Source organism: Lycium ferocissimum, unplaced genomic scaffold (genome assembly GCF_029784015.1).
Source record: "Lycium ferocissimum isolate CSIRO_LF1 unplaced genomic scaffold, AGI_CSIRO_Lferr_CH_V1 ctg8685, whole genome shotgun sequence".
Classification (NCBI taxonomy): Eukaryota; Viridiplantae; Streptophyta; class Magnoliopsida; order Solanales; family Solanaceae; genus Lycium; species Lycium ferocissimum.
This window is the reverse complement of record NW_026727381.1, coordinates 26,746-43,224: the sequence shown is the minus strand read 5'-3', so window position 1 is coordinate 43,224 and position 16,479 is coordinate 26,746. Positions and strand designations below refer to the sequence as shown.

Below are 16,479 nucleotides of genomic sequence, written 5' to 3'. Positions count from 1 at the left end.
TATATTTGGACACGAAAGTCAGCTACTTGTAATTACATGTATTTTGTTTAGAGGCTCGTAGACGGATATGTACGATCGGATGTTTCATAGCCTAGTTGTCCTTGTCGCCGTGGGCAACATCGTCAAAGATTGATTACTACTACTCGTTTATAAGCATGCGATTATCGATATTGTTAAGAAAAAAAATGTTGGTGTTCATACGGCCCACTTAGTAAAAAGAATAAGACGTAAAACAAGGGGTGCTCGGTACGAGTATCGGGTACCCGTCGCGGCCCCTAGTTGGGTCGTGACAGTGAATACTAGCTACGAAATGTAATAACCGAAACTATAGTTGTATCATGTTAGACCCCTATAAAGAGCAGCTATTATGTAAGTTACCCAACAAATAAAATAGATGAAAAAAATTGAGCCCAACAGACCCCAAAACATTTAGCCCAACTATCTCTCTCCTCTTCCAGAAGAAATTGCGCGGTTTAACCTTCAAATTGGTTGGTCTTCAATTTTTGTCCTTCAAATGAGTTGGTCTTTAATTTTTGTCTCTAGCAATCGAACTTATGCCTAGCGTGTCATAAGTTCTTTAAGAGCGCGAGCATAACTTGTGGCTTATTATAATGTGAAAATCTATATTTATGTCCAGCAAAAAAGTTATTTGTCTTGAGGGACAAAAATTAAAGACCAACAAAAAATAAGGAAGACGACGAGGTCCTTTATAAAAATAAAAATAAAAAAACTAGGATCCTGATAGGAAAAATACCAAACATAAGTATATTAAAGGATTTCCGTAAACATACATACATATACACACACATATATAATGGGCAGCTGTCCGTGCATGATTTAGTCTGTATTTATGTTATTGTTGAGAAATTTGGATGTTTCCAGTAGAGTCATTGAGAATAATGTGAATTTTGAAATATGAACACATTTGATCCAAAGTAAAGATGGTAAAATATATTTAATATTAAGCCTTTTAAATAACACATATGTATATGATATTTAGTTTGTATCACGATAGAAATATTTAGACAGTGGAAGCTGAAGGTAAAATATTCTGGAGATCATTCTTCACTGAAACAAATATGTTCAACATGCAAAGTAGTGACCACATTGACTTTTTATATAAATAAAGGCACACTATTCACATGTGTTTACACCAAAAATTTAAATGGTTTGTTGAGGCGGCCGATATCTACGATTGCTGCGGGCTGTGGAGGTCCAGTTGTATATGCCACACCGTAGGCGTAGAGACACACTATGCAGACTCATTTACACAAAAAGAGATACTTTGTTGAGGCGGTCAATTATATGAGATTGGTATGGCTATTAAAATCCAACTATACGTGACAGGTCAGTCTCATGGCGGAGAGTAAATTTAAGCGAAGAAAAGTCAAAGGTAAATTTTCTTCTCACTTGTGTTAAAGGTGTGGAAAATTAGAGATATACTCATAATAATTAACATTTAACCTATCTAAACCACATAATTTTCCGGGAAAAGGTGTGCACCTGTCCACCCTTTGCCTAAGGTGGCTCTACCCATGCGCCATATGATTGAGCTTCACTGCGCTCAAGCGTTGTTTTCTGCTACCCATGCAAATAAAAAATGTATTGCAAGAGAATAAGCAGATTATAGAATATGTTATTCAAATAATTGGAATGCTTATTTCGTGTTTCTAACATTTACTGGTTTTTCATCGGAGTGGGTGGTGCCAATTTTTGTTTCTTACTTCCTTCGCCGGGAAGCACAGACGTCGAGCATTCTAATAAAAACTAGTGGGTATGGCCCGTGCCAGCACGAGCCCAACACAATATCATTGTTACAGACAACTGTCCGAAGGAATCATTAAGCTATCCAGGACCTCAGCTAAGAACACAACTTCAACATTAGACATAAATATTACATGGCATGTTTAGTTTTCTATAGTGGTAAATACTTGCGCCTATTCAAATGTTACAAAAGGGCGGACTCTTATTACAAACTGTATCCCTGTTCTACTGCACCCTTGTGAACTTTTTGACAATTTAGATACAACCTCTCAACAGCACAAGTATGAAATCATCGCAAGTTGTAACATACAGAGGATATAGTGCAAATCCAGCTATAATACTGCATCATTGTGAAACATATATGGTGTTTAAAATGTCTCCATTCTCATGGCGCCTTTGCACGTGTGATTGATGTTCGTCCTCATGGCAAGAGTGGCAAACGATCCTCTAATAACTCTAATGGGTACCTTGAGACACATTACAAAAAAATAAGTAATAATAATAATAAAGATATAGCCACTGCCCTAATAGTCGTGATGAGTGAATGATCACATATATAATATTATGCCACGATTGGAAGCCAACTATTTTATTTTATCAACACGAATGCGGTTGTGCAGCGTTGCTCTATCTACAGTAACAGTCAAAATTTTCACCAAGCTACGCAAGTGTCTAACAAACATAACGACATTAAGATTAAACAAACTAAATATCATAAAAGAGCTACTATGAATATGGTTTGCTCAAAAGGCAGTGATTCTAGATAACAAGGTAGCCCTGCCATAAGTTGTAGGTATCAGAGTTGAAAACTAAAGCATCACATGCTGGAAGGGACGTTTAGCAACTTTGAAATTTGATGCTTGCAAAATACTAATCTACAATCTGCTTAAAGAAAGGAAATAGAACTAAGACAACTTAAAAACGAATTGGATTTGAAGAAGTATCTCGGGGCACTTTAATGTATCAATCTTGTATAAAGCGTATAATAATGTATAAAAGTGTTTATACACAAATATGGGCTAAATCGGGTGTTTACACACAAAGTATGTGCTAAATCGGAGTATATACTTTCAAAAATAGAGATAGAGCGAAATTTTTCCACTGATGATTAAGCAGTCCCTATTCTCCGAAGCTAACTTCAAGTTGGTAATGGCTTCAACCATTGACTCCTTGCCACCAATGTCACAAACCTACAGTCCTGTTGAAGGCTTGAAGCTAGTGGATCAACTGATTAGGCAGTTAGTAGTTCTTGTATATAGTTACATCCTGTACTTAACTAATTTAAATTAGCGGTGGTTAGTTAGTTAGAGGGGTTTCTTAGTGCTAAGCAGATAATTAGTGGAGAATTTTTCACTACTCAGATAGAGAGGTTTTAGTTGTAAGATTTCTAATGAAACAATCACTAGAATTGAACAAAGGCATCCGAATTGAAGCAATTCACTCGAAAGGAGAAGAGCGTCAAGCAGCCTCAACTCTACCTCCAGAGGGCTCCGTGGATAAATTTGAGGTTTCCACCCTAGTGAAGGACATATAAGGAAATAGAACTAAGAAAACTCAAAGATAATAGAGAATGAAGCTACATAGACGCACATATATAATATGAATGTATATGTATATGAATTTTGCTGTGAAACGGTTCAAGTCAAATTACTCACTATATCGACTTGGCGTGAAAAGGAGAGGGTGGTAGGAATGGAGGTAAAAGCAGAGGAGAAAACTATATCACCTTTACTGCTCTTTGAATCATACCAAACAAAACTAACCCATGAATACTTCGCATAAGTGAACAAAACCAACCAATTTCTCACTCCGTCCCTTCTAGATAAATAATTAATGCTTTCAGGAACTCTTATATGCAACATATAGCTTTCCTGGACAGCAAGATTTGCACATTTAAAATCTACAGTTAATATTATCAAAAAATAAAAATCTGCTGTTAATGTAGCAGATTACCAAATCGGAGCATGAAATACTCATTTTTCATTTTTAAATCACAGGTTCAATCTAAAACGAACTATTTTGAAGTGAGTGATTACCTTGAATAGAGCAAAAACCCAATTTCTTGTTTCAGATTTCTGAGTTCTAGAAATCTAACTTGATAATTCTGACTTTTGGAGAAACCTAACATATATATCAATTTCTAGGTTTCTCTGACAAATAAGAAGGTTAAAAAAATCAAAGGAATCGACAGATTCAACGATGAAGGAAGGAGAGGCTAAGAAAAAAAAGGGAAAGAAATGGATATCAAACAGAGGGGAAAATAGCAAAAGAACGAAATCTCAAGCTACTTCGAATCGACAAAATGGATAGAGCAAACATGAAAAGAGACAAAGCTACCACACGCAAGTAAGACTATGTGAGCTAATGAGTTCCAATTTTATTGACTTAAAACATCCACGTCGAAAAATCTAACTTAGAAGATATAACAATATGGTAAATGAATGATTAGCATAGTTTTGTAAGAGATAAATCATGATTCCGAACATAGTGATAAAATGTTACACAGAATAAATTAGAGAGAAGATGTGTCACGCCCCGAACTATGGCGCTGGCGAAACACGACTTCGGTGCCTTATTGCGTACGTGACCGAGCGAACCGCATGGCTTCAATCATCATAAGGCATAACATGAGCGGAATATAACGTGAATGCATGATGAGCCTTTATAAAATGCAATAAGTCATAATACTTAATCAAAATACTTGTTTAAACATGAGTGCGGAAATAACATGAATGAGCCAAAATGGCTATACAACTCTGAAAGTGTGACATGACATAACCGATTTGTCCTAGTTCATGAAACCTCTAACATAAGTCCGAACATGGAAAACAAACTCGCGGGGGACAAGGCCCCAACATACCTTAGATGCATAGCTAATCATAAAATAAAGAGTTGACTAAACCCCGAATGAGATGGGGCTCGCACCAATAAGCTAATACGAATGCTTTGTCTACCGAGCGAATGCATCGTCCGTAAATCGATATCGCATCGTGAAATGCAAGCCCCCAAGCAATAAAGGGACGCCAAATCGACACGTTGAATGTGACTTGAAAGTATGTAAAGCGGCCCAATAAATAACGACATGAAATAACATGATAAGGGTTGAAACTGAAACTGAAACTTGGTCATGAACATGAGTATCTGACATGAACATAAATACATATATAACATGAGTAAAAATATTTTAAGTTGGGAGAGCATTAATATAACCGATATGTAACCTCCACATTAGTACGTAGCGTCTGATCTCTCGCCCGATCGGCTAAGCCATCTTGTACCTTGCCGTGGTACAAGACATGAACATGATGAATGGATCCAAATCCCTCGGGGAAAAATATAAAGGTATGGTCCTGGCGGGGCCGAGCGATCCTTATCCTACGGTGGCAAACGTAGTTTCGAGTCGTCCGAGCCATCTCGGTAATCTGTGCAACTCCCAAAAATATGAACATGATATAGTTAGCTAAGAAGCCTATGAATTTCATAAAACATGACTTGTATTAAACATGAGTATCTTGTATCATAGCATGAATATAATAATATAATAAAATTTCATGAAAACTTGTAGACATGTAGGATATTCATGAAAATAAGCATTACATTTAATAACTTGCATGTAGGAACCCATGGAATGCAAAGTATGGGTTTTCATGGATTACGGACAGATTCTCAATAACCAAAAGGGACTATTAAGAATACAATAACGAAGTAATCATACAATTATAGTATATCATGGTACATGTACTTAGGGTTATCATGAACATGGCTAAAACCCTAGTTTTGGTGTAACTTGTATGATCATGGAAGAACGTGGCGTGAGGAAGAACAAAGATGTTCTTACACGTGGATAGAAACCTACATACCTTGTAATGCTCCAAAACTTGAATTAAAGACTTGAACTTTGAAGAAGATTTCTAAAATCTTGAATTCTTGAACCTTGAGATGGGTTTTCTCGAAAACCCTAGGTTAGGATGATGATTTTTTGTTTAGATTATAAGGATATATATTAGAATTGACTTGGAATGATTAGAGTAGGCTTACCTTAGTGTTCTTGATGATGAAAGAGGGTAGGAGGTCGTTCTAGGGCTTAGGGATGTAAAGAATGAAGTGAAAAAGCCTTAAAACGAAATTTTAAAACTGTTGTCGGACCTGTTTTACGCCCCATTTTACGGCCTGTAAAAGTTTTACGGATCTTAGATCCCACCGTAAATCAATTACAGTGATTTAGGCTTTCTGGACCAGTTTTACGACCCAAATCTACGGCCCGTAAATTTCACCGTAAATCGGCAGAACAATATTTTAGTTAAACGGGCATAACCTTTTGTAAAGATGTCTGTTTGACCTCCATAATATACCGTTGGAAAGTTATTTTAAAGATCTACAACTTTCAAGAAGGAAATTTTCTCAAATTCCTTACAGATTTTTCTGTATACTCATTTTAATTGAGATATGGTGCAAACTCACTTGAAAACACGCTCCGTACGGTAGCTTCCGACTTTTCTTTGCCCAAGGACTCTTCTCATGTCTTGATTGGGTTTCAAACACCATTTATACACTATTCAAATTGGGTTCATTATACCCTCGTCTTACGAGTCAAATCTTAGCCCGAATGCACGAGGTGTTACAAGATGTTGGCTTGAACAGAGCAACACGCAATGGAGAAGACCCATTAACAGAGAAAGATAGAAGGCAATGAAACCTCTAAAGAAAATGATGAACATTAAGGATGATCTAGCACGTTTTAGAGCAATGGGAAAAGGGAAAGGGAAAGTGAAAGAATTGATGGGCTGGCGGTTGATTTCTAGGGTTGAAGTACACGTTAGTAATATGATGTCAAAAGTATGAATGCCCTCAACTTTACTTTTATTACCACTCAAGCAACCATGTTGAAATCATCTTTTATTTATATAAAAAATAATAATATGATTTTTTTTTTTTAGTGCAAGATAATACCACCAGTGTGCCACCCATTTCTTATGGCATTCTGAATAGCGACTTTTGCAGCTGAAGGCTGAATAATTTATCAGCAAATTGTCGCTTGATATGTTCGATAGGCAGTGTTTTATTCTGGAGAGATGGTAAAAAAGAGAGCACATTGATTAGGATCTACTTAATACAAAGGGAAAGTATGGAATTTTTTTATTTTTTATTTCAATGCTATATATTTGCACGGGACAATTTCATATATATGTTCAGCTGTCATGGACAACATTCTTTCAGCCAAGGTTTCTGACACCGTTGCAGTTGTTGAAAATCTTACGGAAAATACTTGATCGATCACGAACCTTGTCGGAAAATACTTGATCAGCTTAACTTTCGTTAAAGAATTGAACCTTGAGGCGTGTCGATTAAGGCAATTAAGACATCGCCCCATGATATTTCACCCTATAGTATAAATATCCCCTTGTGATTAATAATCTTCTAATACAAATGAGAAGTGTTCTTAATCTAACAAAGATTTATCTTAAATATAAAACCCAGCATAAAATGTAGCAAGGAGAATTTCTCGTGATATCTTTTTCACTCCCAACGGAAAAGGTTTGAGACAATATATATGTAGGTGGAGAACTCACCAAAATGGAATTCAAGGTTTTAAGGTTTGTCGCGACGTATTGTTATGGTTTTAAAGAAGGATTAATTGCTAGTAAAAGGTTTACTATAAATGCAAATAAGGGTCTAAGAATTAAGTGACAATAAAGAATAAGATACAAGTCAAAGCAATAATCTGAAACTGCCAAAGCCAATCATTGCTATCATCAACGGCCATATACTTTTTGCACAAATTGTATCCAAAGCTATACAAATGTCATTGAATAATAGTACTGGTCAATACTGGAAGGAAGGAGTCGTTACTACTTCAAAGTACGTTAGAAAATAACAATTTTTTTTGAGATATCAATAATACTTTCCGACAGCCATCACTCTGCCGCTGCCACCTGTAGTGTCAAGCTCGAAGTGACACCTGCAATGAAGCTACTGAATATCTCATGATGGTGCAGATCGAGTTAACCCTTACAATTTGTAAGTGGTATGTTAGCAAAAGAGCAACAATTGTCGTATTCGGTCAAAATTAATCTGCGAAGCAAGAAATAGCACTTTCTACTTGTCTAATTCAAATTTGAAGAGGCCAAGGAATGAAACTATAGGCCAAGGAATGAAACTATCACATGTAAGGGAGAACGTAACTTTCAATGTCTAATACATCCCAAAAGTTCCATGGCCCATGATGTTTGATTAAATTTTTTGAAAGATTACTTGAAATTTTCTCTGCTAAAGTTTCTCTCTCTCTCTCTCTCTTTTCCTTCTTGAATGTGGTGTTGAAGTAACACAAAACTTCACATTTTCATCTAGCGGTAGGTATAATAAAAAGTGCATTACCAAAAGGTAAAATAAGAGTTCTCTCCTTTTGGCGTAGTAACAAAATTTAGAAGGAAAACTAATACTCCTCCGTTTCAATTTGTATGAACTTTTTCGGAGTATGAGAGTCAAACTTTATAATTTTGATCTTAAATTTTGACATAGATTTTTCAAGTTTGTAAAAATAAAATTTATATATGTAGAAACTACATAAAGAGTATTATAAGTCGTGATAATTTATAATTCAAATAATTTAGAAAAAATGTAAGGAAACGTGGTAAAATATACTCGCAAGATTCCCTAAATAAGTAATATGCTCACATAAATTGAAAATGCAGAGAGAATAAAATATTAAATCCAGTCATATTCTACTCTAAAATAATATTTTATTAAATCCATCTATATTTTAGTTTGTAGCTTGGAAAATTTAATTCAAGATCATTTCATATAGATCACGTTCAGCCATATTTGTAATTTTTTCACATTATTACATTGACATATACTACAAAATAGGGGTGACTCTTATGTTTTCACATGATCACATGCCTTCTGATATGGTCCAAACTTACTTAATTAAGACTTTATATGTATATATATATCACATACATTATTGTATTCATATATTAGGTATATTGAAGAAGGACAATACAGTATGCATATATTAGGTATATACAGTATATTATATTAAATTTATATAAATATAAATTTAATTGAGTTAAATTTCCTAAGAGAGAAAAAAAATTGAATAATAAATATGTGATGGCAGAAAGGAAGCCAAGTTTTATTTGATGAGGTGTCAATAATAGTTAAGATCATATTTTAGTGGTAATCCATACATAATCATAATTTTAGGGAAGCCAAGTTTCCATTTTGATGCATTTTTTATAATTCATAAAGATATTTAAGGGTTATAAAATTTTCATCCCCCAACTTTAATTTAAAAATCAAACTCCCCCCTTAACTATGAAAAATAGACATTCTCCCCCTTTATTCTAATTGGCTTTTTAAAATTTATATTTTACCCTTACATTATCAACTTTTCTTTTTTTCTTTTACTTCTTTAAAATCATAATTTTTTTAATCTCGTTAATCTATGTAACAAATTTTCTTTAAAAAAATGAATATTTTATTTTCAAGTGAGAAACACTAGTTGAGTATATAACTTAATGCCGTTCTATAATTAAATAAATGAGAAGAATAAGAATTTTCTTTTACTAATAATCAAAACTCTGATATCTATTTATACAAGTAAAAATAACATGTAATAATAATTTTATAAATATATTTCAATGAAGGTAATATAAAATAATTAATAAAAATAGAGGTATATTCTCTAACAAATTTCTAAAAGATTATCTTTTTATATCACAAATGAATTTTAATTCATAATTTAAAATATTTTATTAATGACAACCAAAACTCGTTTATATATTGACAATGGAGAATAAGAGAGAAGTGAAACTTAACTATACATATACAGACACACACACAGAGTCGCGCGCGCGCGCGCACACACACACACACACATATATATATATATGTAAAAAATAAACGGTTGTGTGTGTGTGTATCCACTTAATGCATGTAATATTAAAATATCAATCATAAAAAGTAATAGTTGATATTGTAATAAATTCATAAACGGATAATTCTACTTAAAATATGAATTTAAATAAAAATGTATAAATACCTAGGTTAAAATAAATAAATTTTTTATAATATAAAAAGGTATTACATAGATGGAGGATTGAAAATGCCAAGGGTAAAATAGACATTGCCTAAGATAGAGGGGGAAGAATGTCTATTTTTCATAGTTAAGGGGAGAGTTTGATTTTTAAAGCAAAGTTAGGGGGTGAAAATAAAAAATTGTACAAATGTAATTAAGAAAAAATTAGAAAAAAAATTGTGTAATTTTTTTGAAAGTAATTGTAACTTTTTTAAACACCTTTTGGAAAAATTGTATTTATGTAATTTCCCCAAGAATTAGTTCCAACTTATAGGGGCAATTTGCAGGATTGTCCTTCGCTGGGGGTGGTCTTCAACTTTTTCCCTTCGCTAAAAATCCCTTGGTTTCGGATTTGAAACCCCGCTCAGTCAAAAATTTTAAAAAAATTCGCAAGGTAGAGTTTGGATTCGTAAGGCAGAGTTTTGGCAAAATTCTGCCTTGCGAATCTTTGCGATTTTTTTTTTTTTACTGAGTTGGGGTACGAATCCACAACCCCGGGGTCTCAGGCAAAAGGAAAAACTTAAAGACCACCACTTTGAAGGACAAAATTCATAGGGCAATTAGCAGGAATGCCCTTATTACCTGATGGTCTTTAAGTTTTGCCTTCAAAACGGTGGTCTTTAAAGTTTGCCCTCGCTGAACGCTGATCACGGGTTCAAAACCCCACTCAGGCGAAAAATTAAAAGAAAAATCGCAAGGCATAAGTTCGTAAAAAAAAAAAAGCGAGTTAAGACGAAAGGAGAATTTGCAAATTTCGCCCATTTACCTCGCCTTAAGACAAAATTTGCGTACGGGGGCACTTGCAAATTTCGCCCATGCAAGTTCTCGCATTAAGGCGCAAATTCTCGCTTTTTTACAACTTCTGCCTTGCGAAAAAAATTTAAATTTTCACGGAGCGGGGGATCGAACCCCTGACCAAGGGTTCCCTATCAAAGGGCAAACCTTAAAGACCACCAATTTGAAGGGCAAAAACTTAAAGACCACCCCAAATGAAGGGCAATCCACGCAAAAAAAGAAACGAAATTAAAGACCACCCCAAATGAAGGGCAATCCGTGCAAAAATAAAATAAAGAATTAGTTCCAACTTATAGACTGGTCCAAAAGTAAGGATGGGCTCATATGAATTGGACTGATTTTGCAACTTGCTTGCTAGTGGATCGGATCAACTTGTGGGTTGTGTAGCAGAAACAGAAGGGCAATTTGCAGGACTACCCTTCGCTGGGGGTGGTCTTTAGTTTTTGTCCCTCAAAATGGTGGTCTTTAACTTTTTCCGCTCAAGGCTTAAAAATTTCGCTCAATATTTTGTGTATGGAATATGTATATCTTGCTCAAGGCTAGAATTATCACATTTTTCGTGTATGAAAATTGTATAAAAACGAAATGTAATTTGTATAAAGTTGATGTTAGGTTTTGAAAATTTAATACAACTACAACAACACTGTATATACAACTTTCATACACTATTCATACAAATTTAATACAACTACAACAATGTACAAAACTTAAAATACAATTTTCTATATCATAAGTCACGATTCTACCTTTATTTATACAATTTTATGCTTGACATAAGTCACGATTCTACCATTATTCATCACTCTTCACTTGCTCCAATTCCATAAACATATCGGCACAATACAAATCAAAAACATTCCTTTTCGATTTTTCACTCATAAGCACAAAGAGTTAGAGATAACAAAGAGTATTTGGGGATTTTGGCAAAAAGAGTAAGCACCAGAGGGAATCTTGGACATATAATGAATTAGAGAGCACAAACTCTCATATAGATAGATTAAAACAGAGTAGTGACTCCGACAACCATGTGAAGCACCATACCACCATTCCCTCTACCAATTTTTCGGTTTTGCGACACCACCGACGAACAATTCTGTCTCCTTTTTCTTTCTTTGGTTTACCCTTATTGATTCACAGACAATACGTACAGAAACACTCAAGGACAGGGATTACACTTCGCCATCATCGGCGATCCCTTTCAGTCCATCGAGAGAGAGAACGTAGATCAGAACAGAGAAGGGGGAAAGGGGCAGAGGAGGGTGGGCTTTTAATTTTTCCAGATCTATTATATGTTTTATAATTAAGTTGTTATGTTTTGTAAATAAGGAAAAGTATCCGTATGTTTTGTAATATAGAGTCTTAACTGGTATTATTAGGTTATTTTCCTTTCTATTATTAGACAATAATTATCATGAAATTTTAAATTACATAAGCGGAATTCCATAATAATTTTCTGAAGTTTCACATATAACATTTGAAATTCTATTATATTGATTTATTTTTCAATTATAGAATTTTTATATTCTATTATATTGATTTATTTTTCAATTATAGAATTTAAAAAGAAGTTATTTGAGAATTTTAACTGATTGTGTAAGCCTCGTAAACTTAAACAAAAAAAAAAAAAAAAGTTTACATGACCATAGAAAAAAGATCATCTTCGTGGTCAAAGATTTTAAAATGACAGGAGCGAAAACAAAAAAAAAGCATCCATAAGCTCATCTTTGTGGTCAAAGATTTTAAAATGACAGGAGCGAAAACAAAAAAAACATCCATAAGCTAGAGGATCACTCTTTTTTTTATTTTTTTATCTGAACTTCTAATATAATATTTGCACTTATACTAAAGATGAGAGATTTGTAAGTATTTACTTCTTCACTTTCTTCTTTCCACTCAGCCTATTTCTCCTTCTAAACCTACCATTTCCTTTAGGATGTGGCCCTTCTCCGACCCTGTGCAAACACAGTGTGTTCCGTGCTTGGGCTGCTCTTTTTTTTCTTCTTATCCTTATTTCAAATGTTCTCTTGTTCTTATAATTGGGTTAAAATATATGCATACCGGAAACCTATATTAACTTTGAAACGAAGGAATGTAAAGGGGTCATCCATCATAGATACAAACTCTTCACAAGTGAAATGAGAAGCAGACTCATGTATATATATATATATATATATATATATATATATATATATATATATATATATATATATCTTATGTTGGTGTACAAAGAAAAAGAAGAAACAAAGCTTCGTTACTCTTTTAACTTTCTCAAACCTAAAGGTAATTATCATTTCCCATACGTCATTGACCCTTACCTTAATAATTGTTTAAGAACCTTAATCGTGCCATCAACTCCTACCCCCCAACCACCCCCCACGTCGAATTGTTGGTGACAAGAAATTAAAACTCGTTTTACTTATCGTTCATATATTTAAAAATTACTATGGTACTTATTGGGAATATAATAATAATGCGCATGCATCTGCTCTGCCCTCTCTGCGTTTGCTGCAATACATTTAATTAATTCATGAGGAAAACAACATATCCAAGTTTTGCTTATTACATCATGATTTTGTTGTATTCAATTTCTTCATTTTTAAAGTATTTGAATTAGCTTAACGAATTACATTTAATGCGTACCTAGTAGGCTAGTACGTACTTAAGGTACTGCTAATTGAAATCTTATATATTAACTCAAGTGGGGAGAAAGTAGTTAGCTAATTACATGCACAGTTAGAGCTAGAATTTGACTTTATAGGTTTGAATTCTAGAAAAGGCAAATTACGGGCAAATTATTTATGGATATTAATAAGTGAATTGTTAAGGCAAATACAAATTTGCCAAAACCATTAAGTTCTTCGAACCCGTAGACTTAGGGAACTCATACATATTTTGGGTTATTATATAACTAATGTAGTCGTATTATGCATATATTATACTAGTAGCCTTAAATCTCGTTGTACTTCAACTGATTCATAAATTATAAAAGTATAACAACTTATATGCCAAGCCCACAAATATATTGTTAGGTGTTCGTTTTTATCTTCAAGATCAAGAGTGTGAAGACCAACACAGAAGGCCCAATCACTTAAGCACACTGCAGCCCGCTTAGTCTTAAGGACCCGGCCCAATTGTATTTCTTTACTGTGTTACTTTTAATTCATTTTGGATTCACTTTGTATATACACAGATATTTTGGGAATGGAAAAGTCAACAAGTTCATTTCATTATTTTACACCGACTTACTTTCTCTCTCTTCTCTGACCCGTTAGGGTTTCTTTTTATTTCTCCGCCATTGTTGCTCGATTAAGCTCGATTGAGCATCCAACATGGTATCAGAGCGGAGTATAAGAATCACCTTGCTACAAGCTTTGTTCCGATAGTAATTTTGACGATTATGGTTGAAGATTTCATTATAAAGTCTAGAGTTCGATTTTCAATTTCGATCTTTTGGTTTCGCTTCTCCTTGTTACTGAAATCAAGGAATTTCTCATCTGGTTTTCAATTTCGAGTGTTAATCAGGTTATCGTAGTTTTGATTTGTGGTGATTCTCAGCGATTTTGGGATTTTTTTACGGTTTAGGGTTTTACGGAACAAGGCCTTTACTTTTTCGGAGTTGAAGAAAAAGCCACTATTATTATCTACTCTATCTTCATATCTCATCCGATAGAATTTGATTTCCGCTGCTTTGTCGAGTTATGTTATTTTTCATATCGTATACTTGAGAATTTGTGTTGTGTGTTGCTGCGTGTATAATTATGGTTTCGAATACAAATCCTGTTAATGCGACCCGTACACACCGCGCGTCCGGTACTTCTAACGCTCGGTATCGAAGGTTTTAGTCCTTTCACACTGATTCCTCCCATGTTTTCTATGTCCACCTATCCGATCCCCGGTTGCCAACTCGTGGTCGTTCTTTCTAATGGATGTGGTTTTGTTACTTGGAGAAGTAGTATGTTGACCTCCTTATCGGCCAAGAACAAACTAGGCTTATTGATGGTAGAAATGATAAACCAACAGTTGATTCTCCATTTTTCCTTATTGGGAAAGATGTAATGACATGGTGAAAGCTTGATAACCAACTCGTGTCTAGGGAGATAGCTACTAGTGTAGTGTGTATGAAAACCTTTAAGAAGTCTCGGGAGGACATTAACCAAAGATTTGGAAACCTCTAATGGTTCTAAATACATTCGTATTCGTAGAGAAATCGCTCCACAAGTCAAGGCTCCTCTGATATAGCTACTTATTTCACCAAGCTTAGAAACTTGAGGGATGAACTTAATTGTGCTTATGTTGGGCCAACATGCACATGTAGAGCTTTGCCCAAATTCATTGAGGACCAGCGCTTTTTCAATTCCTAAGTGGTCTGAATGATTCTTACTCCACAGTCAAGAGTAACATCTTGATGATGAATCTACTTCCTTCCATAAGTAAATCATACTCCCTTCTACAGCAAGATGAGAGTTAAAGAGAAATTCTTCTTTCTAACTCAAGTTTCTCAAGTGACTCTACTGCCTTCCTAGGTTCTGGACCTTACAACAATCCCAACAAGTTCACTCAGAAGGTGAATTTTGAACTAAGAAGGGGTGTAGTTTCTAATAGACCTAATGGTTTTGACACAAGAAGGGGTTTGGGGCCTGGTGCAACTACTGGTCAACTTGGTGGTCTTTATTGTAAGTACTGCAAAAAGACCAATCATACCATTGAGAAATGCTATAAGTTGCATGGGTACCCCCCTGATTTCAAGTTCACAAAACCCAGAAAGTCGGCATCTTGTGTCTAAACTAAGGTCCGTCCACTTGATCTTACTCCCTCATCTGTTCCAAAAAGTATTCCATCTGCAACTCATGGTTTTTCTCCTGAGCAACTTCAACAACTTCAGGCCATGTTTCATCAGGCTCATTTGTCATCTACTGGTTATGGTTCTGGTCATATTTCTTCAGAGGAATCAGGTTTTGCTCACTTTGCAAGTTTGTTTACTGTGATATGTCGAAATTCTATAGGATCTCATGTATGTGCAACTTCACAACTAGGACTTAATCCTTGGATCCTAGACTCTGAGGCAACTAACCATATGACCCTTTACAGACATTTACTCCACAATATCTCACCATTACCTAAACCTTTTCTTGTCACTCTTCCAAATGGATACCAGGTTAAGGTTATATCAACTGGATCCTTGCATCTCAGAAATGACATAATTTTATTAAATGTTCTCTTAGTTCTTTCTTTCCATTTCAACCTAATTTCTTTACATCAACTTATTTCTCAGTTGAACTGTGTAGCACTGCTTACTAAACATCATTTCTTGTTACAGGGCTCTTCTCAGAAGAGGCCACTGGTAATTAGTAAGGCTGTTGGGAGGCTCTATTATTTGCATCCTGATGCTGATCTTTTTCCATCCTCCTCCACCAGTTCATCACAACCCCTACTGTTTGCCCTGATTTTAGTTTTCTCTCAAATGTTTGTAATAGCCTCAATTCTATTGTTCCTTCTGAATCTTCTATTTCTGCTTGCTTTACTGATAATTCCAATAAGCAATTCAACTTTGTAAATAGTCCTAAGAATTTCCCTGCTACTTGTGATCAGAGTTCTACTTGTAATCAAGCTTCTGTTGTGAATAAAATGGACATATTTTGGCATCAACGACTTGGCCATATGCCTTTTCACAAGATGACATCTATCCCTTTCCTATCGTATAAAGTTTCTTCCAAACAACCTTTTGTCATTCGCTTGCCCCATGGCTAGACAACAAAGATTACCCTTTCATGATAGTACAATTCACTCCACAGCTCCTTTTCAACTTGTCCATGTAGACACTTGGGGACCATATAACACTA

The 16,479-nt window shown here is 34.7% G+C and overlaps 1 long non-coding RNA gene across 1 annotated transcript; it reads right to left on the bottom strand.

Annotated features, from left to right (window-relative positions):
- Positions 1-1,862: 1,862 nt before the first annotated feature.
- On the bottom strand, positions 1,863-3,811 carry LOC132045944 (uncharacterized). Its single transcript, XR_009412568.1, has 2 exons — positions 2,833-3,811; positions 1,863-2,231 (listed from the first exon to the last, which is right to left on the bottom strand). It is a non-coding gene; the product is annotated as an uncharacterized LOC132045944 (long non-coding RNA).
- Positions 3,812-16,479: the final 12,668 nt, after the last annotated feature.